This window comes from Oratosquilla oratoria, chromosome 24, assembly GCF_046742065.1.
Source record: "Oratosquilla oratoria isolate Oo_2021 chromosome 24, ASM4674206v1, whole genome shotgun sequence".
Classification (NCBI taxonomy): Eukaryota; Metazoa; Arthropoda; class Malacostraca; order Stomatopoda; family Squillidae; genus Oratosquilla; species Oratosquilla oratoria.
Window position 1 is genome coordinate 25,908,847 of NC_134800.1, and position 7,500 is coordinate 25,916,346.

Here is a 7,500-nt window from a genome sequence, read left to right on the forward strand (position 1 = left end):
TCGAAGCTTTAAGACTCATTTAGATAAACACCTAAGCAAGATGCTTTAATGATTATAATTTATTTTATATTATTTGTTTTTGTTTTGTTACCATTTGTCTGTTTGATTTTCATTTATTATTAGTTATGTGTTAATTTGTTATTATGTTTACCTGTTTGTTATTCAACTATACCTATGCATTTATTTATGTATTTTGTTTGTTCCATACATTATTATAGTTTTTTTTTATAATTATTATTTTATTATTATGATTTTTTTTTTCGCATCCGACCTAGATATGGACCAAAAGGTCTCCTGTCGGCATGCTCCGCCTTTGTAATCCTTTGTAATCCTTTGTGTGTGTGTGCGTGTGTGCGTGTGTGTGTGTGTGTGTGTGTGTGTGTGTGTGTGTGTGTGTGTGTGTGTGTGTGTGTGTGTGTGTGTGTGTGTGTGTGTGTGTGTGTGTGTGTGTGTGTGTGTGCGTGTGTGCATGTGTGTGTGTGTGCGTATGCGTGTGCATGTGTGTTTTACGAACGTGTGGTGTGTGTGGATGTAGCTACATATTTTCTTATACTTATGCTTGTACGCAAATACTTATATTCCACCTGCCCCAAATGGCACTTTAGATTATTACTAATGTTTAGATACTTGTCCTGTAATATCATGGGTGTCAGTAGTTGTATGTGATAATGAGGCCTAATCATGTATGCAAAATTCCATTGTGTGCATATGAGCATGTGTCCATTTTGAAGGAACGAGTGAAAATGAGGCCAAATGCATAATATTTTTGTAATACAATTATCACCGAAGGGCAATAAATCACTTTGAACCATTTGCATGAAGAGAGAAACATAAAAGTCATATTATATAACTACTAATCTGAGACACTTTAGGTAACGACGAGGATCATTTAGCTTCTCCCTGCCAAAGGCCCCCGATATTCTTTAAGAAATTTGATTAAATTTTTAAGAGGTTTTCGGCCACAACATATCTCAGACGCTCTCATAACCTCGGCATTTGAAAGGATGACCAGAACGAATGCCAAGACAGGGAGGAAAGAAGGAATCGTTAGCAGTGAAATATGCTAATGTGAGGCTTCGCCATATTGGATCTGGAAAGAAGTGTCCTCAAATTAAAAGTGATTTAATACAAGAATTTGTGAGAAAAGCATTCCGGCAATGATGGAGACACGTTCATGAAAAATAGTACTGGAGTTTATGTTGAAGATAAAATATTTCACTATGATATAGTCCGACCAAATCATACTCATTATAAAGATAGACACGTATATACACACATGCAAATATATATATATATATGTATATATATGTATATATATATATATATATTGTGTGTCTGTGCGTGTTTGTGTGTGTATATATCAGAAATAGGTGTGTCTTTCACACACACACACACACACACACAATTACTACCACTCATTCACCCTCTCCTTCCCTTTGTTTCAATCCTTACAGTCGATCTCTTGGCTATTTTCGCCATTTTACTCACCTTGCACAGTTAAATTGATTACCGTATCACCATGAAATGTTTTTATAAAGTAGTTTCTTAAATGATTCCCGATTTTTTTTTTCGAATTTCTTCCTGATATAGATCCGTACCTATATAGGTTTCATATCATGTTGGGATTCCCAGCAACGAACGGCCTGACAAGGCACCTCGGAATGCAGCATCAACATCCTTCGATGTGTCCACCCAACTACCTTCAATATATTTCACCACGACCTTCCGACCAACCCTACTAAACTTAGGTAAAAATGTGGAGAGAAATATCCTATAAAGCATCTAAAGGCGTTCAAATATCGTGTACTCCCATGGCACATTTTCTACTAGCATAACTTTGTTAGACTGATTTGATATATAGAATAAATTATCTTTTTATCCATGGGCATCTTAGGAATAACGATGGCTCGTTTCCCATCTGCTCTTACGCCACCCCCCACCCCCCAAGAAAGCAATTGTTATACAAACGGTTGTTGAAAGGTTGTCACATGACATGCATACTTTCAAGTATGTGATGAAACTGTGTATTTCTTTAGGATATTTCAAATATATATTCACGTAGATCATGCATAAAGAACACTGTCTATATAGTTTTAGGCATTTTGTTTATACTTTTTCTCTCAAATTAAAAAAGTTCGTATTGAATACTTAGCACCGCACAGCAAGAGAAATTTTTAATCAAAATGAATTTATTTTGTTACTGTATTCGATTTTCCATTGATAAATTTCCAATATTGCAGTTATGACACAAACATACTTTTCACACACCTTCAACAAACGTTTGCTAAAAGTACACAACCACTGATTTCTGGGGGGGGATGGTGTTCCCCTTACTATATCGCACATCTCACTTGAACAGCCTCTCTACTCAACCCATTGCAGAAACCTTCTTTCTCACCTTTCTCTTCAAACAAGGATTCATTGGAACAACGACCATCTCGTACCTCGCATAGTTTCTGACGTGACACACCAATATTATTATGTTTTAGGAATATCCTGCTCCTCGCACTCTACTATAATAGCTGACCCAGAACTACCTAACACCATGAACCCAAAATAGTTCTCAGTAATTGTGCGATATTTACCTTGGGTATATTTACGTATGTGTACATATATGTGTGGATATATGTGTGGATGTATATAAGTATGCATGTATTCAATTGTGTATGTATGGGTAAATGGTCGAGCGAAAATATATATGTAAGGTATGTATATATACGAGTATATGTATATATCTTTTTATTCTTGTAAATGTATTTGTTAATCTGTGCTGATATCACTTAATTTTGAACAATCCCACGTTTCATTTATACAAGACAGTATGCTTAAACACATAAAAGTACAATACGGCGAATGTCCATTGCCCATCGTAGATGCCTCTCCCTCCTTCGCTTTGTCAAGGGGTCTCGCCAGCCCAAAACCCGAAGACCAAAAGTAAGACGAAGAAAGATCCTCTTTTCCACTCATTGAAAGGCCATCGGTGTGCATCTGTTTTAAGATATGCACAATGCCATTAAGGCTGGTGATCATTTCCTCGTCGGCCATCCATAATACACGTGAGATATTGAAAGTCGAAGGGGAGGCTGTGCCGGGAAGGGGAGATGGTGGGTGTGTGTGGGGATGGGGGGGGTGAGAGATTTCTCTTCGTTATTCTAATGCCAGTTTTACTGAAGTTAGATTTGATTACATCTAGGATGGTTATTGGCTAGCAAAGGTTACCTGATTCAATACGATGAAGTATTGTATCATTTCTGTTACTGTTATACAATAGACGGTTTTGTTCAAATAATTACCCGTATGGGATATTTACTTTACAAGAGTTATGCAGTTAATATTTTAGGGGATTTTAGTGATATACCTACGGAATGGAGTCGGGTAGCAGTTTTTTTACGATCAGAAACTAATATTCATAAAAAGAAAATGCTGATATCTTTGAACTTTTACAAACCCTCCTCAGAGCTTCCCTTCTGAAATTTTTCTTGTAATATATCTAATTCCCTCTTCGTACCAATATTGTCTTCTATCATGATGATGATGATGATGATGATGATGATGATGATGATGAGGAGGATGATGAGGAGGAGGAGGAGGAGGAGGAGGAGGAGGAGGAGGAGGAGGAGGAGGAGGAGGAGGAGGAGGCGGAGGCGGAGGCGGTGCGGCGGCGGCGGCGTCGGCGGCAGCGGCGGCTAGGACGGTGCCCCTTTACAGAGAACTTTGTAGCTTACAATTTAATGAACCATGCCCTTGGTTCAACTTCGCCGGTGGTAGAGTTCGAACCGCCATCCCCTCGACTATCGCCGCAAGTAAGGACGCCCTAACCCGCAAAGATAGAAGCATCAGTTATTTTTGGTGAATTTTTAAGAAGTTACTATTCAACTGAGGGGATGTTTGATTCCTTGTCCGAATGCGGTCGAGGACGATCGAGACCCCGATTAGATTGGCGTTATTTTCTGGAATTTGACAAATTTGGCTCTACTGTCCTCTTAGCAAAGGTCTAAGAAAAAACGAACCTCCAGCGTTGTTGAGTACCAAGTTAGTACTCTTGGTCGTAGTATCTCGGTGAATAATTGAGAAAGTAGTGGTGCTATTGATGGTAATTTTAGTGGTAGTGGAAATGTCCTAGATGGTCATCGTGATGAAGTATAAGTTAGTAATGTGAAATGTCTCTTGATATTAAACAACGAGAGGTGGTGATAAGATATAAAGCAATAATTATGTTACGTTATGATGATAGTGTTGATAGTGATGAAGATGAAAATGCAAATGACAGCTATTGTTAGAACATTCATATTTTGCAAGAAAAATATTGGTGAAATATGATGGTTGTAATGGTGCAGAAAGTGGAAGTAGCAAGCAGGAGTAGTATTGTTGGCAGAGGCAGTGGTGGTGGTGGTAGTGGTGGTGGTGATTGTGGTTGTAGTGGTGGTAGCGGTGAAGGTGGTGGTGATGATGGTGGTGGTGGTAGCGATGGGGTGATGATGTTGGTGATGATGGTGGTAATGATGATGATGGTGTGGTGGTAGTGATGTGGTGATGCTGTTGGTGATGACAATGATGATGGTGGTGGTGGTAGTGATGTGATAATGTTGGTGATGATGATGATGGTGGTGATGATGATGGTGGTGGTGATGATGATGGTGGTGGTAGTGATGATGGTGGTGGTAGTGATGTGGTGATGATGGTGGTGGTGATGATGATGATGATGATGATGATGATGATGATGATGATGATGATGATGATGATGATGATGATGATGATGATGATGATGATGATGATGATGGTAGTGATGTGGTGATGCTGTTGGTGATGACAATGATGATGATGGTGGTGGTGGTAGTGATGTGATAATGTTGGTGATGATGATGATGGTGGTGATGATGATGGTGGTGGTAGTGATGATGGTGGTGGTAGTGATGTGATGATGTTGGTGATGATGATGATGATGATGATGATGATGATGATGATGATGATGATGATGATGATGATGATGATGATGATGATGATGATGATGATGATGGTAGTGATGTGGTGATGATGTTGGTGATGATGATGATGGTGGTGGTGGTAGTGATTTGGTGATGATGTTGGTGGTGGTTATGATGATAATAATGATGATGATGGTGGTGATAGTGATATGATGATGATGATGATGATGATGATGATGATGATGATGATGATGATGATGATAATGATGATGATGATGATGATGATGATGATGATGATGATGGTGGTGGGGGTGGGGGTGGGGGTGGTGTTAATGATGATCGTGGTGATAGTGATGATGGTTATGACTATGGTGGTGATGGTGGGGTTGATGATGATGGTGATGATCGTGGTTATGGTCGTGTTATAGGCAGCTGTACCGCAAGTACTGGAAATTGAAGCAACCAAGAAAGAATAAGTGTAAATGGGTGTGTCAACAAAGGTGTACAGAAAATGGAATGACGTGTCACTGCTGTGACAAAGTAGGGAACCAGCTGACACTGAAAATAATACTTCAGTTGATGAAGTACTGAACTCTTAAAGGCATTCGTGCTATAGCCGGTTAAATTTAACCTTGCGCCTAATCTTATTGAAGGTTAAGAAATTACAAAGAATTACATAGGAGGAGCATGCTGATAGGAGACCTTTAGGTCCATAAATAGGTCGGATACGAAAAAAATATATAATGATAAATAAATAAATTATAATAATATAAATGATAATAAAGTAAGTAAATAAATAGATAAATAAATAGATAATAGGTAAAGTTAGATAATAAACAGGTAAATAGTAAATAATAAATTGACAGATAAACAATGATAAATGATAAGCAAATACATTACCACAACTGAATTTGCAATGTTGTCAAAGCTCACACATTAATATTAAGAAAAATGGGAAACCTAAAAATGTTATTTGATAAAAATCTTGTCATCACAACATTGGTGAAGCAACCTCCTCGGGTTAGGGTGAATGGTGCGTGGAACAATGACTATAGTTGGTACCAATATTTCATATAACAAAGGAAGGCTCTTCGGTAGCCAAAGATTTTTTTTTTTCTTGGGTTAAATTCCTATCGCTAATCCGCAACTTGCCCTGAATGTCCTAACACAAAAGGTTATGGTGATGGTCAACAACATAGTGCTTCCTAAGATAAAGCTGATCACCTCATGTTTTAGAGGTGGCATGTACAATCATAAAATAGAATGTATAATACAAAGTAAAACAAGGTAGATTACAAATGTATAGTTATTTCAGGTTACGATAGATTTTATTGCATTATTCATTACTCAGCAGTACCTTAGTTTTATACATGATACATTTGTCTAAGTAACGCACTAAGCATTAAGACGGACAGAAAAGTAAATAAAGAAGACAATGATAAAGCGGGACTTTCAATGATTAAGACTGGTATTAATGAACGTTACGAGGACCTTGGAACCGGAACAGATATTAATGATTGGAGGCATTGTAATGGCACTGCACCACGAGAGACACCAGAATGGCACCAGTAACCAAAATTCTTACGGACTATGTGTGTGTGTATGTGTGTGTGTGTTCGCGTCCGTGTGTGTGTGTGTGTGTGTGTGTGTGTGTGTGTGTGTGTGTGTGTGTGTGTGTGTGTGTGTGTGTGTGTGTGTGTGTGTGTGTGTGTGTGTGTGTGTGTGTGTGTGCGTACACGTGTGTGTGCATGTATGTGCGTGTGTGTGCACGTGTATTTGTACTCGTCTTCTCCGGGTGGTAATATTTATTTAGTTGAAAAAGGAGAAGAAAAATCCGTGAGTCTTTGGATTCAAAATTTGATATTTTTCTTTGCCAGAAGCTATGATTAATTTGAGATTGACTCATTCCTACATACCCCCCCCCGCCCTTACACCATCCCCCTCCACCCCTTTCCCCCTCTCTCGTACTTGACCATCACGTTTAACCTCGACATTAAAGTATTCTAGAAAATAGAGAGACGTACATCCATCAAATGACTAAAAGAAAAGATCAGACACTACAAAAGACCCCTTAGGAGAAGCTTCCTCTCTTTTGCAGAGCTCTTCTTCGTAATCCTGAAGTTTCAGAGAAGTGAACTTTCAGGAAACGCCCTGAAGGAGGAGGGACGTGGTCGAAATGAATTCAGCTTGGGCGATGAGAATACTAGAATCTAATCAGAATTGGATTGATTTTACAACTTGAGGAACGAAGGTGGGGAGAAAGGTGTGTTCCAGTTTACGAAATGGATTGGATTGTTAATAGATAGTTGTAGATAAGAAGGTATGATAGGCAGTGAGAATGGAAACACAGAAGAGAGAAAAAAGAAAAGAAGAAAGAAGTGGTCACAGGAGGAATATATGCACGGATACATACACTCTCGCCTGCGCGCGCACGCACGCACGCACGCACGCACGTACACACACACACACACACACACACACACACACACACACACACACACACACACACACACACACACACACACACACACACACACACACACACACACACAAGCATGCGCGCGCGCACGCTTCC